Source organism: Toxorhynchites rutilus, chromosome 3 (assembly GCF_029784135.1).
Source record: "Toxorhynchites rutilus septentrionalis strain SRP chromosome 3, ASM2978413v1, whole genome shotgun sequence".
Classification (NCBI taxonomy): Eukaryota; Metazoa; Arthropoda; class Insecta; order Diptera; family Culicidae; genus Toxorhynchites; species Toxorhynchites rutilus.
This window is the reverse complement of record NC_073746.1, coordinates 212438007-212456942: the sequence shown is the minus strand read 5'-3', so window position 1 is coordinate 212456942 and position 18936 is coordinate 212438007. Positions and strand designations below refer to the sequence as shown.

Sequence of the window (18936 nt, the reverse complement as noted above, 5' to 3'; positions counted from 1 at the left end):
AAAATCATGAAACAGTAAATCATATTAGATCCTAATAAAGAACATATTACATCATATTGAAATGTCAATGAAATGCTGATGCACTCGAAAGTTTTAACCGCTGTTGAATGAAATTTCAGATAGCCGTGTGGGATAGCTGGTGGATGATAATCCAGACGACCGGAGTTCGAACCCACATCGGAGCAGTTTTCACCAAACATCAATCTGTGCCATTTTAAATATTCATATTCCACTCCCAATACAAATCAATCAAACAATTATTATTTCTACAAACATAAATACTCATATATAAAAATGGTGATTCGTGAGGCTATAATAAACATTTCACGAAAATATTTTGCGCTATTTGTTTTTTTTCCATTTCTGTAATAAATCGTATATGAGTATGGCAAAAGTCGTATTTGGCGCTTTGACAATTCATGAATATATTCATATTAGATCGCAATTCAATTTCAACATAATCGCTATTATAGCCGGTCAAAGTTGCATATTCATCCAAACAAATTCGGTAAGCTAAAAATAAAAGCGCCACTATCGTTGTCAGCGTTGTCAGCAGCACTAGCGAAGTAATCAAACGTCAAAGTGGGAAACCAAAACAAAAACAATTCGACTGACTCACAGGATTTGTTTTGAATGTCTTTTTCACTGTGCGGTTCTAATACTGAAGTTATCGTTTAATATATTGTGAATTTACTTGACTGTTGGATTCTGAGGTCATTTCAGCTACCAGTTTAAATCGTCTCGTGGTTGGGGTGGTTGAATTCATGGAAAACACATACTGATCACACCGGGGCTCTGGCAACTATCCCAACCAATGAAAATTGAGCGTAGGCAGCAAAAAACAGGGCTCGCGCTTAGAGGGATCACGTATTGTTCAATGTTTTGAGTCATATATGCTAATATTTAATTAATTGGATTGTTGCAATTAAAATTACTGCTGGAGAATTGCGCGGAGCACTTCAATTTTTATGATTTATATGCTCATGACTATCTATGCTGGCTACAAAGAGGTGGCCATCTTGGCAATACCTTGGATCATCCCTTCAAGTTTGCTCCAAATGTCAAAACTCAAATTAAAAACAAACCATAAATACATAAAATGGTGAAACCATCCGGGTGCTATGATTGATGCTAGAATCGGTAGCAAAATCTCAAGCAGAACTATCAGTGGGATACCCAATTCATGTGAAAACGAAGGGGAAATGTCAGTGGTATACTCGATATGTTGGCTCCTGTCAGTTCAATAGGGGTTCTCTAAAGACGACATCCGGGTGGGAGAAACAGTGTTCTGAGAAAAAAGGTTCGATATGGAATTTTATGGTTGTACTACAATAATTTTCCTGTTTTTTTTGTAATAATAATTTTTATAGCTTTCCAGAAGACGGATGACATTCTGAACAAGTTTTTTGTTCAGGTTTTCGTAATTTGCAGTTCCGGAGCCAGGACATGATCACATTCGTTAATTTCGTACACAACATTCATCGATCCCGATGTACAAAAGAGATGGGATGTGTGATAGACAGTCGAACAGACTCCGGATTTGACCGATGTCATACATAGAATAGAATTAAAGAACACAGAAAGACTAAGAAGCTATACACATTACACGATTTGAGAATAAATACCAAGTTGTCATCAAAATGGCGTGAAAGTAAATATTCCGTTGTGATTACATCACATATGTTGTGAAAAATAGTGTGCAAAAAAAACTGTATTTCGTACAAGAAGACAAAACAGGAGCGCCAACCGCTCAGGAAATATACAATTTCATCGAACAGTTGAGAGCAATACACTCGCACTACACTGCGCTATACGCTTCGTGGAAACCAGGACGAATTACATCGTTGTGCAACCGGGAGATATGCGCTCAAAGCTTACCCAGATCGATATTTTCACCTGTTTCTGTGGAGGCGATCTGGCGTAGTCGTATCATCCATGCCTCTCACGCTAAAGGTCACCAGTTCAATTCTCACTCCCGACATTCTTCCAAAAATGGAAGTTAAAGTGACGAACCAGCCAAATGAGTTGAAAGTCACTATAATACAGATAAAAAAAACACCTGTTCCGAGCTGTGTCACTCTCGGAAGGAAACCAACTTCGAGCGACACAACATACTCTACAATAATATTATCGAGAGTATTTTGTCATCTAGCGATACTGACTCCCTCGTTATGAGAGCTTCGTACATATACAGATACAAGAATTCAAAGTGCTAAAAAAACGAATTCAAAATTTAGTATCGAAAATAACTGATACCAACGATGATAATCACTTATTTCAGTACTGATTTTCTTGCACGGATTTTTTTTATGGATAAAATACGTTTATTATTTTTGTAGTTTTTTAATGCATAACCGATGAGTTATATTTACCGCCAAAAGTATAATAGTATTTTGGAAATAATTTCGCGCAGTCATTTAAGTTGAACAGCACTCAATAGTAACGTATTATCACTCTCTTAAAAAAATATATCAATCAATTTTAAAAATACTTCAATTGCATTGTAAAATGGACAGTTATCCGATCAGAGAAGAGGGATTATTTTTCCGCGTTTTGCAGTTAGAGACGTCGGTTAATCGTTCGATAGATGCAAATAATCGAATATCTGCAATTTTATTTTCGAATAATGAAAATTTTGTATCGAATAATCAAAAATTTAAATATGAATAATTATCAAAGTAATTAATGAATTATCAAAGTAATTAATGAATTATAGAACCAACTTAGTGACGAAACGGCTTCATATACTTATAGGCGCCTTGCTCTGTATATTTATACCGTTTCCCCTCGCGCACTTATTGACGACACGGTCACACTTTATTCCTCACATCTTGTACTAGATCTACTAGGTTTGGAGCAAGGCACCTCTATATATACCAGGTGAAACAATCATATTAAATGCACTTTCAGCCATATTGGAATTGCTGTCGGTATTGTTTACAAACGGCATCAGATCGCTGCCGGCGGCTGTCTACAAACTGCTACGACGCTTTTTCGAACGATGCCTACTATGTTCCGCTTTCGCGAATTTTATGAAAAAGAAGGGGTGATTTTGTAGAATTTCGTTCTCATTCCACTACTCTCGCATGTGAAAATGCAAATATGGCGTATCCTAGCAATAACAAAACAAACAACCCCCGCTCCACAAACCGTAATCCCCTTCTTAATGAAGTGATAATGTTGCTTCACCTGTTATACATTGATAGAAGCGCCTTGGTTTGGAGAAAGGAATAGTGCAGGAGACCTGTATGCAGTGGCATCGAGAGGAGTGGGTTTTATTTGTTATTTCAAAAAAAGTTGATAAGAGTTTTTACGCTCATTGAGAAAAAACACTCCAAAGCAGATCATTCTTGAATGGCACAATCACTTACGCTGTTTCACCATAAGTATTACTTGCGTCATTTAAGTTAGTAGTACTTAGTTAAGATTTCTTATGCCAAATAACACGCCTTGAATGCATTCTGAATGGTAAGCTCTAGAATACGCGTGACCACGATTCAAGTAGCAAAAAAATCTTTGATGATAAATCCCCGTCCAGAAAAGGAATCGAACCCGAACCTCCAGCATATGTGACTGATCACTCGGCCCCGGAAGCACCAAAGCAGATCATATTTGTGCGAATTAAACATGTGTTTGACTTGTTCGAGGTTCATGCGATAGCGGCATCTTTACTGATTCAGAATCTGTTCAATTTCTTTGTTTCAGATAACCAGAAGGGCTGAAATCGTGCACGACATGGCACATCTTTTTTTTAACCTTCTCACTTTGTTAGCTTGTAACTCTTCTAATTATGAATAATTTTTGTTTTATTGTCAAAAGATAGACAAACAAATAATAATATAATTCATAGTAAAAATATTCCTTGTTTTATTTTTTCGGCTCGAAAAAACGTCTGAAATTCGTGCCTCTACACTAGAACGCCCCCTTAATACAAAAATTCTAGCCCGCCTAAAGAATTGACAAAATACTTTGGTTGTACATCACCAACGCACACATTCTCAATAACAAACGTCAAATAAGGTTCATGCGCGGCAATTTACGACATGCAACAATAGTACGTTAGAGCGAGAGCGCACATGACCAGCATGACCGGGAAAATGAGGAAATTGCTGGGAGCATGTTGCACAAACCGTGTGCGAAAAAGATAGCACTACCAGTGTTTTTATGCAAAAAAAAAACAAAAGCTTGTGACGCGATTCAGCTGTCGTCGCCGCTTGCCAGACTGATCGCTCGTCCTTTTCTTGTGTTGTTCGACCGCAGTCATCGTTGTGACCGAAAAAAATCGCGTGTATTTCGCTTTTTTGGCTCTTCTTGTGGTGCGTGCGTTTTTGAATGTGGCTCAGCGAGTGATTTCTGGAGTAGTTACATATTTGTGGCCGATTGCAGGAAAACGGTCCATGTGTGTTCCCTACGACCTCTGGCTTGAATCCTTGCTATTGTGTGCGGTTGAATCAATTTATTTTGAGGTGCGTGAAAAGGTGTGTTTGGAAGAAGATCAAAGGGCTGACGAAACGGAAGGCTAGTAGGTGGTGATAGAAGAGATCGATATTCGTCTATGAAAGTCATCGGACGGTTTTGTGTTGAATCGAATCTCGTTTCACCCGGAAAACTACTGATTGCTGGCTTCTATTAGTGGATTCACTTAATTCAATCAGACACGATTTAATCACTAAATCAACGCCAGTGTGAATCCGAAAGCATTAATTGTCGAAAACACGTTGGGTGTAGATCTGAGGAGCGAAGTGAATCACCTTCTTATTAGTGCTCAAGTAAGTAAAATTTACGTTTTCTGCATAGGTTTTCATAGAAATGCAACCAAATGTAAAGTATGCTGAATCCATGTTCAAATTCGAAACATATGTAACGCGTATCGATGCAATAGGATTTATTAAATTTCAGAAGGATTTTCGTGGGATTCGTCGATTTAGGTTATGCAATAAGTATTGGATATAAAATACGCACACTGCCAGAGCCAGCGCTGTCAAACGGATTCTCATATACGTTTCTCTTTTAGGTAGCTAAAGGATGTCTATAAAATGATGATTTACGGTTTTATGCTATTTACTGTTAGTATTATACCACTCTTTTCCCGCATTCATCGTGTACAAACATCCATACGGTTGATTTTGTAATATTCTAGAAACACATGCTTCGCGATGCCATAATGGTTGAACATTCTTGATGTTTTGTGCTGTCCAATAGTAACATATGAGAGTTTATTCAAATAAATATGTACACTTGCGGCATCAATATGCAACATGCAGTGCAAATTGCCTCCGTTAAACGACTGGGAAGGGATTACCCTACAAGAAAAGGCCCATTACCATACGGTTGGTCACTAACCCGTTGATACGTCTGAAACTGTCAGCTACACACGAACTGAAAATTCATTCAACATTCTTCTATTGGAAAAATGGAATACATACGGTTGGGCTTCCTGTTCATTGCCGGGAAATTTGTAACTGGATCACCTGGGTATCAAGGGTAATTGTCTATGTTGGTATGCTTCTAGGGTGTAAGGAAAGTCCCAGGTGCGAAAATTAGCGTGTAATAAAAATGTATTGCAGTGCCTTTTCCGAACATGGATGGCATCGACTGGGGCGAGGGACCCAGCTACTATACATCCTCCATCAAGGAGGTAAGTTCCTACGTAAAATACATTTCCCACACCGAGTTTTGATACCAACATCTCGAGCTTGAACGTGGATAGACTGTACACTTCGTAGTTGCTCTCCGTGATTGACCTGAACCAAGAACCAAATGCACAAAGGACACACTAAATGACGCTTGGCAGTAGCAAACCATTCGCATTTTGCAATTTTCCGTGATTTGTGCTTTAAATAATCAATAACGACGCCGGCCACATTCTTACAGTTACCAGGGGAAGGGAAGGAATGTTAGTATGATCTTCGTCGCCAGAAGGGTCGCCTTTATAGCGTGGTTTCCTAGCGATTATCGTTAAAGAGATAATTGTTAGTGGGAGAAGATAAGAATCAGGGTTCACTAATGGCGAATTCCTTTTTAAAACTGAGTCAGTGCCAAACTGACTGTAATAAAAAAAACGTTTTCAGATTCACGAATGCGGCGGTTAGTTGGTATGCGTTATATAGTCTGATTTGTTTATATTTGCGACGACAAATGTACAGTGTCGACGTCTGGTGGCGATATTAATGCTTGGGAGGTAAATTATTCTCTATCAGATCAGAAGGGCCAAGTGCAGTGTAAAAATATAAAAGTTTGAATGAAAATTTTTACTTAATATTGTTTGATTACCTAACACATGTAGTTCTGACACTCACTTAACCATTTGTCGATGCATTTTCGTTCAATATGCTTCTGCGATATCGGAAAAACCTCATTTCATCAAATAAAATAAATATTCGATACGTTAAAATAAATTTTCATTCATAATTTTGATTTTGAAAGCAGGTTTATTCCACCTGAATATCCACCATTATTTTCGCCTCCCAATGAAAGCTTAATGCCGTCTACTCGAATATACTCTTCAATCAGAATCCGAATTGGATCACGATTCCAATAATACAAAAGCAAAAGCAGCAGGTTATCTAACATTGTAATTTGGGTGAAGATAAGCTCGCAAAATATATGGATGGCCTAGATCTGATTATCCGTTCTCTCGTGATGATATTTTACACGTACGTGGGAAAATCCTTGTTTTATATATAAAGATTATTTTTTTACCTATATTATAGTGACTTTCAACATTTTTGGCTGGTTTGTCACTTTTATTTCCATTTTTGGAAGAATGTCGGGAGTGAGAATTGAACTCGTGACCTTCAGCGTGAGAGGTATGGATGTTACCACTTCGCCAGATCGCCTCCTTATATATAAAGATATGCATAGTCAATTTTTTCGAATTTTTCTAACAATCTTAATTATTTTCCAAAGTAATCTATGATTGCAATTTGGGTGAAGATAAACTCGCAAAATATATGGATGGCGTAGATCTGATCAGCCGTTCTCCCGTGATGATATTTTACGCGTACGTGGGAAAATTTTATATATAAAGATTGATAATATTTCTAACCAAATTAACCAAATTAAGAGATCAGTATTATAAAACAAAAATCAAAGCGAATAGCTGACTCTGCAGGTAGGAATTTCTATTAGTCGAACATTATAAATAGACAAAAACTGCAAAAAAAACAATGATCCTATCCGTATCCACATTAACATAAAGATAGGGTAAATGATTTGATTTGTTCGATTTAGAGTGTTTTCACGCAACTGGTGAATTCAACTAGATTTTTCTTAATTAAAATCACATATAATCAAGAAAGGTTTGTTGAAAAGCCCCAAATCTCTAGCTGCTAATAATACCTTAAAGCGTTCAAATTATCCAAATTGTTATGCTTTTTAACGATTTTCTTCAAAGCGAAATTATGATCATGTATTGTCCACCTCTGATCATGATTTGCCCGATAAATGTATTACTAAAAAATAAAAAAAATCACAAAAAAATGGAAGTGGGTTGTATTGTGATATGATTTGTATTCCATTTCCAATAGACAAAATATCTGTTGCATCAAATCAGTCTACATAATTTTTTCGTTCGCTCATCCTTTCTCACAACACCCATTTCTCGTTTGAGCAATTGTTGAGTAAACATCGGAAATTCCTTCTTAAGATTCTATGCACCTCTATTAAAATGCCGAAAGACGTGGTCTTACGTTGATCGCACTTGATTGAAAAATCACAAAACCAAATGTATTTGGTCGCAGTATTATATGGATACAAAACATAATAAACTCTTTCGCTTGAATGTAATTTTCAATTCCAAGGGAACTGGCAGATTATTTTTCAGCAACGATAACCTCTTTCCAGATTCTCCTCGATACTCGAAGCCCACCAGTGGTTAATGCTAACTCGATAACCACCTGCTCATTGCACTTGATTGAAAAATCACAAAACCAAATGTATTTGGTTAGAAAACATTAAAATAAACTCTTTCGCTTGAATGTTTTTTTCAATTCCCAGGGGAACTGGCAGTTTATTTTTCAGCAACGATAACATCTTTCCGGAACCTTCTCGACGCTGGATGGCAACCAAACGAAAATAGTTCCGCGCGTGTATGTGTGTGTGTGTGGCGGCTGCTCCGATGCCTCCGATGTTTTTCAAAGCTGATACTCTCTTAGTCGCCTTCTCTTCTCCTTCTGATGGATCGGCTTTTCTGCGCTCCCTCACAGTTCCAAACAAACTGAATGCGTTTCAGTTCAGGTCAGGCCAGGTAAAGAATCCCTCGATTCCTCGCCGTCCAGCTATTTCAGCTCATTCAGTAACGATGTTGTCTTGTCGATGTCCTCACGAAAAATGAATGCTTTTCACCACCAGAGTATCGCTTAAGTATGCTTTTTATCCGTGATTGAAATCGGGAGAAGGTATGGTTTACGATGGCAATTTGGAAGGCAAACTAGAGGCGAATGAACTGAGCAATAATCGATTGAAAATTATATGATTTTCGCGGTGCGAAACATTTTCTGTAGCGCGCGCATCCAATATTGGATACGAAAATATCCTAGTAATGGGGAAGAATAATTTTCAGAAGCTTTCCTGCTAATTGCACTTGACGATAACGATAACATCTTTCCAGATTCTCCTCGATACACGAAGCCCAGCAGTGGGTAATGCTAACTCGATATTCACCAGTTCATTGCACTTGATTGAAAAATCACAAAAGTTGTAGTGTTATATGGATAGAAAACATTAAAATAAACTCTTTTTCATGAATGTATTTTTCAATTCCAAGGGGAACTGGTAGATTATTTTTCAGCAACGATGACATCTTTCCGGAATCGTCTCGATGCTGGATGGCAACCAAACGAAAATAGCTCCGCGCGTGTAGGTGTGTGTGTGGTGGCTGCTCCGATGTCTCAAGCGGAACCGTTTGTGGCATCACTCTCCTCCTGATGAATTCTCTTCTGGCCTAAGGTGCACAAACAGGCTCTTGGTGACACTGTTCATCAGCGCTTTCATGATAAACGAAGTTAGCTTCATCACAACAGCGACAACATGCTCAAATCGCTGTTCAATTATTACTGAGTGGATTTCCGAGCGGCGCTCGTTTATATACCGATTGGTGATTTCAATAGCCGGTTTTGAAAGCAATTTTAAGGCTATCGAAACAAGTTTTTGGATGAAAAAGTAACAAGTATATAACGCGTAGACATTTTATCTTTCGAATGAAGTGTTCATCATTATCATGAGTCTCGAGGTTTTGGCAGGCGTACTTAGTGATGTCTAAATTTTTCATTTATTCGATTATCGATTAATCGTTCGGACATTTTTCAATATTCGATTCATTCGAATAATTGTTTTTCAATATTCGATTAATCGAGCGAATATTTATCTCTTGTAATAATCACGTATCACGTTGTCATCCTGGTCGCGTGGTCTATCGGGTTGTCGATGTTAGATGGTTGGATGAAAAATATATAGCCTATATAGCCTAATTCTTGACCTAAAAATGCATTAGCCTTGAGAAAAATTCCTTCTTTCATTAATCGCGATTACAGTGGCAATTATTCGATGTATTCATATTTTGATTTTAAATTATTCGATACCAAATTACTCGATTATCTGAATTTATAGATATTCGATTATTTGAATTAATCGAACGATTAACCGACGTCTCTAGGCGTACTCCCACTAAAAGATCGCTTCAATTTATTATCTCTTCGGTTCCTCATCCGGTGTAAGGTTATGAACCCATTGGTGATCGGAAATTTTGAGCAGCTGATCGGGCTAAATTTTCATTCTGGATTCATGACTTCATATCATGAATTCATCTCCATGCAGGTTGATCTTTCTTCGTATATTCCCAACCGTGGTTGTTTCCCTGACTACATCAATTCCTCTGTGCATTTTGATCTGTTCATGAAGGAGAAAATCCATGATATTCCAGATTATCTTTTATCGGGGATAAAAAAAAAACACAGTCTTCAGTATCCTTGCTCAGTATATATTGCTGAATTGGCAGCGATATACTGGGCGCTGGACAGCGTCGTCTCACGACCTGTTGAACACTATTACATTGTAACGGATAGTCTTAGCTCTGTCGAAGCTATCCGTTCAGTGAGGTCGGAAAAGCACTCGCCGTACTTCCTTGAGAGAATACGACAAATTTTAAGTGCTTTATCCAGACGCTGTTATGTCATTACCTTTGTCTGGGTTCCTTCCCATTGCTCAATTCCGGGTAATGAGAGGGCTGACTCATTAGCAAAGGTAGGTGCAATTGAAGGCAATAGTTATCAGCGTCAAATCGCCTTCAATGAATTTTATTCTTTAGTCCGTAAAAATACAATCGCTAACTGGCAACGCAAGTGGAACGAAGATGAATTGGGCCGGTGGTTTCACTCGATTATCCCTAAGGTTAGCCTTAAACCATGGTTCAAAGGTCTGGACATGAGTCGAGACTTTATTCGCACCTTCTCTCGGCTCATGTCCAATCACTGTTCGTTAGATGCGCTACTCTTTCGTATTAATCTTGCTGACAGCAATATCTGTGTTTGTGGCGAAGGTTACCACGACATCGAACACGTTGTTTGGTCGTGCGAGGGATATGTTGTTGCCAGATCGAATTTAGAAAACTCCCTTCGGGCTGGAGGAAAGCAGTTCAATGTGCCGGTGAGAGATGTGTTGGCTCGGCTAGTTCTTGATTACATGGTCCAAATATATGTTTTCCTTAAAACTATCGATCTTCGAGTGTGATTACATCCTTTTCCTCTCCTTTTCGTCCTTTGCGAGCTATAGGTTCCCTTCCATTAGAATAAGTTGAATTGTAATACATATTAGATGTAATGATAGTTTTTAAGAATTGAGTGTGAAGTGTGAATGTATATGTGAATGTGAGTGTGAGTGTGAGTGTGAGTGTGAACACACATCTCCTTACATCCCATCCTTTTCCTAATGAAAATGTGTCACCTTTCTAAACTCGAGTCGACCGCGAATAATCGGTTTCCTATTTTATTAACCATAGAATTGAGGAAACATGTTAATATACGCTAGTAGAAATATAGTTAAGAGTTTGGCTCCTTTAAACTTATGTAACTGAGCCTGTAAACATAAACGATTTAATAAAAAAAAGAAAAACAGGAAGTGGGTTATATCTATGGTATAACCGCAAGGGTGACGTAGGACTATCGTTGATTTAGAGATCATTTGTTTGAAGTTGAATCTGAATTCATTCTGAATGAATGAATATTTGGGGGACTTCGAAAACGAGAGCGTTACGTTGGAGGCACAAGGTTTTATGCATCCAATATTGAATACGGAAATATCCTACTGATGGGGAAGAATATTCTTCAGAAGCTATCCTGTTAATTGCGATTGATTGAAAAATCACAAAACCAAATGTATTTGGTCACAGTGTAACATGGATAGAAAACATTCAAATAAACTCTTTCACATGAATGTATTTTTAAATTCCCAGAGGAACTGGCAGATTATTTTCCGGATCTTTCTCGATACTGAATGGCATCCAAACGGAAAGAATTCCGTGCGTGTATGTGTGTGTGTAGCGGCTACTTCGATGGTCACCTTCTCTTCTCCTGAAGGATCGGCTTCTCTGTGCTCCCTCACAGTTTCAAACAAACTGCTTGCGTTTCAGGGCAGATCTCGATCCTTCGCCGTCCAGCACCCTCAGCAACGATGTTGTCTTGTCGATGTCCTCACGAAAAATGAATGCGTCTCACCACCAGAATATCGCTTAAGTATGCTTTTTGTGCGTGATTGAATCGAGAGATGGCGTGGTTTACGATGGCAATTTGGAAGGCAAACTAGAGGGGAATGAACTCTTTGAGCTCGGAACATTCGGCGACTGAGCAATAATCGATTGTGGGCGCATACAATATTGGATACGGAAATATCCTACTGATGGGGAAAAATAATCTTCAGAAGCTATCCTGTTAATTGCGATTGATTGAAAAATCACAAAACCAAATGTATTTGGTCACAGTGTTACATGGATAGAAAACATTAAAATAAACTCTTTCACATGAATGTAATTTTATGTTCCCAGAGGAACTGGCAGATTATTTTCAGTAACGATTAGATATTTCTACATTTTCCTCGATACTGGAAGCCCACCAGTGGTTAATGCTAACTCGGTAACCATCTGTTAATAGCACTTCATCGAAACATAGTTGGTCACAGTGTTACATGGATAGAAAACATTCAAATAAACTCTTTCACATGAATGTAATTTTAAATTCCCAGAGGAACTGGCAGATTATTTTCAGTAACGATTAGATATTTCTACATTTTCCTCGATACTGGAAGCCCACCAGTGGTTAATGCTAACTCGATAACCATCTGTTAATAGCACTTCATCGAAACATATTTGGTCACAGTGTTACATGGATAGAAAACATTCAAATAAACTCTTTCACATGAATGTATTTTTAAATTCCCAGAGGAACTGGCAGATTATTTTCCGGATCTTTCTCGATACTGAATGGCATCCAAACGGAAAGAATTCCGCGCGTGTATGTGTGTGTGTGTGTAGCGGCTGCTTCGAGATCTTCCCGGGGAACCGTTTGTGGCATCACTTTCCTCCTGATGGATTCCCTTCTGGCCTAAGGTGCACAAACAGGCTCTTGGTGACACCGTTCATCCGCGCTTTCATGATAAACGAAGAGCTTCACCACAACAGCGACAACATGCTCCAATCGCTGTTCAATTTGAACTGAGTGGATTTCCGAGCGGCGCTCGCTTATATACCGATTGGTGATTTCAATAGCCTGTTTTGAAAGCAATTTTAAGACTATTGAAACAAGTTTTTGGATCAGAACGCGTGAAACAAGTATAGAACGCGTAGACATTTTATCTTTCGAATGAAGTGTTTATCATACCATTTCGTTCAGTTGTTTAGGAGCTATTAACGCTCAAAATCTCGGTCTCCGGCGTAACGCTTTCGTTTTCGAAACTTTGATTTTACACCCCGGTATAGAAATGAAAGACGTAGTCCTACGTCAAAAAAAAAACAAGTGTTCATCATACCATTTCGTTCGGTTGTTTAGGAGCTATTAACGCTCAAAATCTCGGTCTCCGGCGTAACGCCGAAACTCGAAACTTTAATTTTACACCCCGGTATAGAAATGGAAGACGTAGCCTACGTAAAAAAATGCATTCCTAAATCCTAAATCTTAAAATAGTATTTTTTGAGTGAAATATTTCACAAAATCCTTTTCACTATTTCCAATTTAACCAATTATTTCTTTTCAATCTTCTATAGTTAAATCTTATTTCCTATCACTTTAATCCGTTAGTCCACTTTCGTCCACATCCACTTTCAATCCAACATCCAACTTCAACTTTCTTCAACTTTTAGATTTCACCCTACTATAGTCTCCTACTCAATGCTCTGTAAAGACTCTTCTATAATCCAAACACTTTTTATTTTCTACTTCATTCGACTATTTTTCAGTCTCTATCTATGTGCCATAAACAATTTTCTGTTGCTTCACGCGCAGCATCCCGGTCCATGATAAGTCCGACAACTCTGACAAAGGGATTCGGTGGCTAACAGCTTGAGTTCACTGTCATCATATTGGTCCATTCATTATTTAAATTTTCTTCAGAATATAGCCTGGTGGTGGTCACCAATAGGAGGTGCATTTTATAAACTAAAACATTTGAATCCTTTAAAATATCCTATAAAACTACTGTAAATCACGAAAAAAACTATTTTATTTATACGTTTGGAATCATTTGAATACCTGATTTGACACAGGTGCACTGAATTAGAGCATTCAAAAAAGTGGATACCCCATGATCATATTTTCGACTGTACAAACCAAAATCATTCAGTTCCAAGTTTCAAGGCATGTCAAGAAAATTTAAAACCCGGGAAGATCTTTGATAGATTGGGAATTGAATCCAATATCTAAAAGTGTCTAGTTAGCAGACAGGGGAGATCTACCACAATTCAGAAATGCTCGTTATAACCTTGCTATAAAACGATAGTTTACGACAATTCTGAATGAGCTATCCCCATTCCAGTTTCCACTTCAGACCGTACATAAAAATTTTATTATGTATCAGTGTTCTGCAAGTGTTCCCTTAACATAGTCCAGTCCAGCGACGAGTTGATCTACGTTAGCTCGTTGATAACAACTGACAACAACAACAGCCGTTACATTCGAAGTCGCATAATCAACAGAAGTCGACGTAACTATTACGGGCTCCATAAATCCCTAAGATCCAACAAATTCTGACTTCGTACGAATGTAACGAACTGCAACTGATTGGCGGAACAATGTTGTGAATAAGATCCAATCTCTTCATGGGATGTAGTATCATTGTAAATAATAGAGGCGAATGAACTGCAAAGTTTGAAGCCTCTTAAAAACAAAGAATAGAATAGAATTGTAAATAAATAAAAAAATCATCTCGTCGGGAATTATAAGATACTAGCTGTACCCTGCCACGCTTTGCTGTGGCACATTGTGGTTACATGGTTGAGTTGAATTTTTAATTTTTTTATGTTGTAACAACAATCCTAGATGTGTTTGATTGTTTTGTGTATTGTATCATATAAGATCGCTCTTGAGCTCAGTCGGTTCCGTACTTTTCGAGTTTTTAACGCGCACACAACGAACAGAAAACTTTTATATATATAGAGATAGATGAGGGGAATCCATAAATTTTAAATCACTTCGAAACACAATTTCAGTTCATGATTTTGCTAAACACGTGGAAAAAAGATGTTTCCTTCACATAGAACACATATTCATTACTGAATAGTCGATTTTCATTAGAAGCTCAATTTCAGAAACGCTTTTTCTTCTTGAATGGCGTTAACGTTTCCTGTGGAACTTTTGCCGTCTCAACGTATGCATCAATTAGCGTCATTTATTAATACTTAGTTGAGATTTCTTAAGCCAAATAACACGGCTTGAATGTATTCCGAGGGGCAAGCTCTAGAATACGCGTGACCAGTCGAAAAAAATTTCTCTGAAGAAAAATCCCCCGGCCTGAACGGGAATCGAACCCGAACACCCGGCATGATAATGTGAGACGCTAACCACTCGGCCACGGGTGCACTACTTCAGAAACGCACACTGGTCATATATAAAATCATTTTTCTTCCAAATTTCCAATTTTTATGCCGTAACAACAATCCTTAAAGTGGATTGTATATTGTGTCCAACTTTGAGCTCAATCGATTTCGCACTTTTCGAGTTTTTGACGCGTACACAAACGAACAGAACATTTTTATATATATAGAGATTTCACACTTTCGGACGACGGAGGGTATCCGTGGGGAACCTGAGAAGGTAATCGGGAAAACATATCTACTGTGAAAAGCACTACGAAGAACACCTGAACAGCGAGCTGGTAATCAAAGCCAAGACAGCGTTGAAGAGAACTAAACGGTGCAGCGAACAACGACGACGTAAAACTCCCGACGACGGGTGAAGTTGAGGAGGCCATTAATCACCTTAAGGACCACAAAGCAGGGAGGTTGCGCGTTCGCTTAGTACGCGTTCGATCGTATGTTCAAAACTCAGGGCTCTCAATTGCTCTAATTTTTGGCGTTGAGTAATTTTGTACTCTCAGGGCGTTGTGCAGACCGGAATATGTTTCCCTAAAGCGTACTTTTAAACTGAGAAGCCTGGGAAAATCGTCATTTCAGATACTAGAGCTGAATGAACGTTCGTGGTTCGAGAACTACGTAAACATGAGATGTGTAATAATTTCAGAGGGAAATGTAAAATACAATGATCGTTTGACAATTTTTCGTTCAACTATTTTAGTACTTCTATGCATCATATCAAACGTTCAGATTCATTTGTAGCGAAGAACATAATCTATTACAAAAATTTCGACGATTCTAAAATAATATTTGAAGTGGTAAACAAGTGGATTGCATAATATAATTGCGTAGTTCTACGTCGAAAATATGCGGTCGTGTCCTAGATACAACCTCTTACAATTTTTTTTCAATGTTTTTAACTGTTTTGCATATTGAATAAAAAATATTTCGTGTATTTTAGCATGTAAGCATGCCATTGTATTGTAGTTTGCGTTGATTACATGTCTAGTTCTCACGGCCCGTTTAAGGGGTAATGGACGATTTGGACCGCGAACTCAAACCAACGAATTTAAACAGTTACCAGATATACTACAAAGGTCCTCGCGTTAGTATTAGTAGGTTTGCAGTTTCCAAACAAAATTTTAGTTCACTTTGTCTCCGAGTTAAATTTTGTGAAAAATACATACAGAAAAACGGATTTATATCAACAAAATTCAGAAATTTGTCAGTGTTTTTGAACACAACATTGCAAGCTATGTTATATGTGTGAGAAATTTTCATGTACGATACAAAAAAATCTAGCTCACCTGTAGTACCACATTGAACTCAAATATCGATACATGCATACGTGATACATGAGAGAGAGAAATGAATTCATTTTGGGAGGAGTCACTTCAATATGCTGTAGCGGTCCGGTGTAGACCGGTAATGAAAACACCGCTAGCTTAAAAACGCAAACGTGGTCTTGAAAGAATTCAAATTCGGTTCCCTTTGAGCGAGTGGCTTTTTCCCTTGTTGGGTGTGAGCCACTGCGTCCATTAGTTTGAACTATTGTGGTATGCCCCATTTTTTGTACTACGCTTCAAGCTTATCTACTGCTTATTGATGAAGAAGTAGACTGAAAGCTATAGCGAGATAGGTGCCAATCAGGAATAATCTGTTTGATAAAATTTATAGTCCTGATCGGCGACACAGACCAAACTTCCTTGGGCTCCAGAATAGCCTTATCAAGGTGTTGAAGTCTGCGTCTTGTTAGTGCCCCGCATTTGCAGAGCAAATGTTCCGAGGTTTCGCTTTCGGCATTACAAAAGCGACAAATATCATCTTGCACTAAACCTATGTTTTTGAGATGGTATTTACTCGGACAGTGTCCTGTTATGAGACCAGTGAATGTGCTGAAGTCTTTCTTATTAAGACTCAGCAATTGTTGAGTAATTTTAATACTCGGCGTGATAAATTTTTTTGACTGGTTGAGTTGTACAGCCATCCAGTTGGCCATTACTTCCCGGTCTTCCCATTTCTTCAGCTCACTCTTCAACACACATTCAGAAATTCCACAGAATGGTTCTGGACCAGTGAAGGGTGAGCTTGAGCCGCGTCTTGCGAGTTCATCTGCTTGTTCATTTCCCTCTATACCGCAATGGCCAGGAATCCAGTACAGTTGTACCGAACTTCTCTGACACAGTTGTCGTAAAAGGCAAATGCATTCCCAGACAATTTTTGAATAGCACTTGAAAGCATTGAGGGCTTTAAGTGCTGCTTGACTGTCTGAGAAGATACAAATGACAGCATGTCTATAGTTTCTTTTAAGGCAGACATTTATACATTCTATTATTGCAGCTACTTCTGCCTGGAAAACTGTTGGCCAGTTCCCCATAGCTACAGAAATTTTTATTCTGGGACCATACACTCCAGCACCTGTTCTGTTACCCATTTTCGACCCATCGGTATAGAACAGGATTGAACCATTACGAACATCGGGACCACCCTTATCCCATACTGAACGAGAAAGTTCGATCACTGTGTATGGAATGTCATAATTGGTCCTTGGCTCCATCCAATCGCTGTTCATCTCTGAGGTTGGTCCAACGGGTAAGAGATTCAGGATGCTCAAATGACCAGTTTTGTCCCCGTCTAATATTTTTTTATATCTTTTTACCTTAGAGCGCTTCTATTAGCCTCCAGCTGAACATGTTGACCCAAAGGTAACAAGTGAAGGATAGCCTCCAATGCCTTTGAGGGTGTGCTTCGCATTGCTCCTGTTACAGCAACGCATGCCAGTCGTTGGAGTTTGTTTAGCTTTTTTGTAGCTACAGTCTCCTTAGTCTTTGGCCACCATACTAATGAGGCATAGGTTATCCTAGGCCGCACAATTGCTGTATAGACCCACATAACCATTTTTGGTTTCAGGCCCCATGTTCTACCTATCATTTTAGAACATGACCATAAGGCAATGTTGGCCTTACTGATAATTGCATCCAAGTGTGCGTTCCAGTTTAGTTTAGCATCTAGGATTACGCCTAGATATTTTACTGAAGCGCTGAATTTTATTTACTCTCCTCCAAGATTTAGAGTCTGCAGATGCAGCTTCTTCTTTTTGGTGAAAGGAACAATTGTTGTTTTTGAGGGATTTATGCTCAGACCTTCTTTGATACACCATGATTGTGTAAGGTTTAAGGCCATCTGCATCCTACTCGATATCACATCGTCGAATTTGCCACGTACCATTATGACTAAATCATCAGCAAAACCCACGGTTTCGAAACCATTCGCCTCCAAACTAATCAGAAGGTCGTCAACCACCAGTGACCAAAGTAGAGGTGATAGAACCCCTCCTTGTGGGCAACCTTTCGTTGCAATCACAGATGTCGACGACCCACCCAGCTCCGAGGTGATTTGTCTATTTGTGAGCATGCCTTTGATCCATTCGACTATGCAGTCATCGAAATGTCTTCTTCTCATAGCCTGTGCCATTGATACATAAGAAGCATTGTCGAAAGCCCCTTCGATATCAAGAAACGCACATAATGCAGTTTCTTTTGACGAAAGAGATTTTTCAATTTTAATCACAAGCGTGTGTAACGCTGTGACTGTGGATTTGCCTGATTGATAGGCAAACTGGTATTTAGATAAAGGGCATTTGGACATGAATACAGACTTTATGTATTCATATAATACTTTTTCCATAGTTTTCAGCAGTATTGATGATAAACTAATTGGTCTGAATGATTTTGGGAGTGATTTATCACGTTTCCCAGCTTTTGGAATGAAGACCACTTTAACGAGTCTCCATGTGGAAGGAATGTGCTCTAGTATCAGACTTGCCTTAAAAATCTCGATTAGAGATGGAATCAGCTTAGATTCTCCTTTTTGAATCAGGG

The 18936-nt window shown here is 38.5% G+C and overlaps 1 protein-coding gene across 1 annotated transcript in view; it reads left to right on the top strand.

Moving 5' to 3' along the window:
* The first annotated feature begins 4218 nt into the window (after positions 1–4218).
* Positions 4219–18936, top strand: part of LOC129774667 (sodium-dependent phosphate transporter 2) — a 101588-nt gene continuing 86870 nt past the window's right edge. The window contains exon 1 of the mRNA XM_055778497.1: positions 4219–4769. The gene's annotated coding sequence lies outside the window, so the exon portion shown is untranslated. The remainder of the gene's footprint in view (positions 4770–18936) is intronic.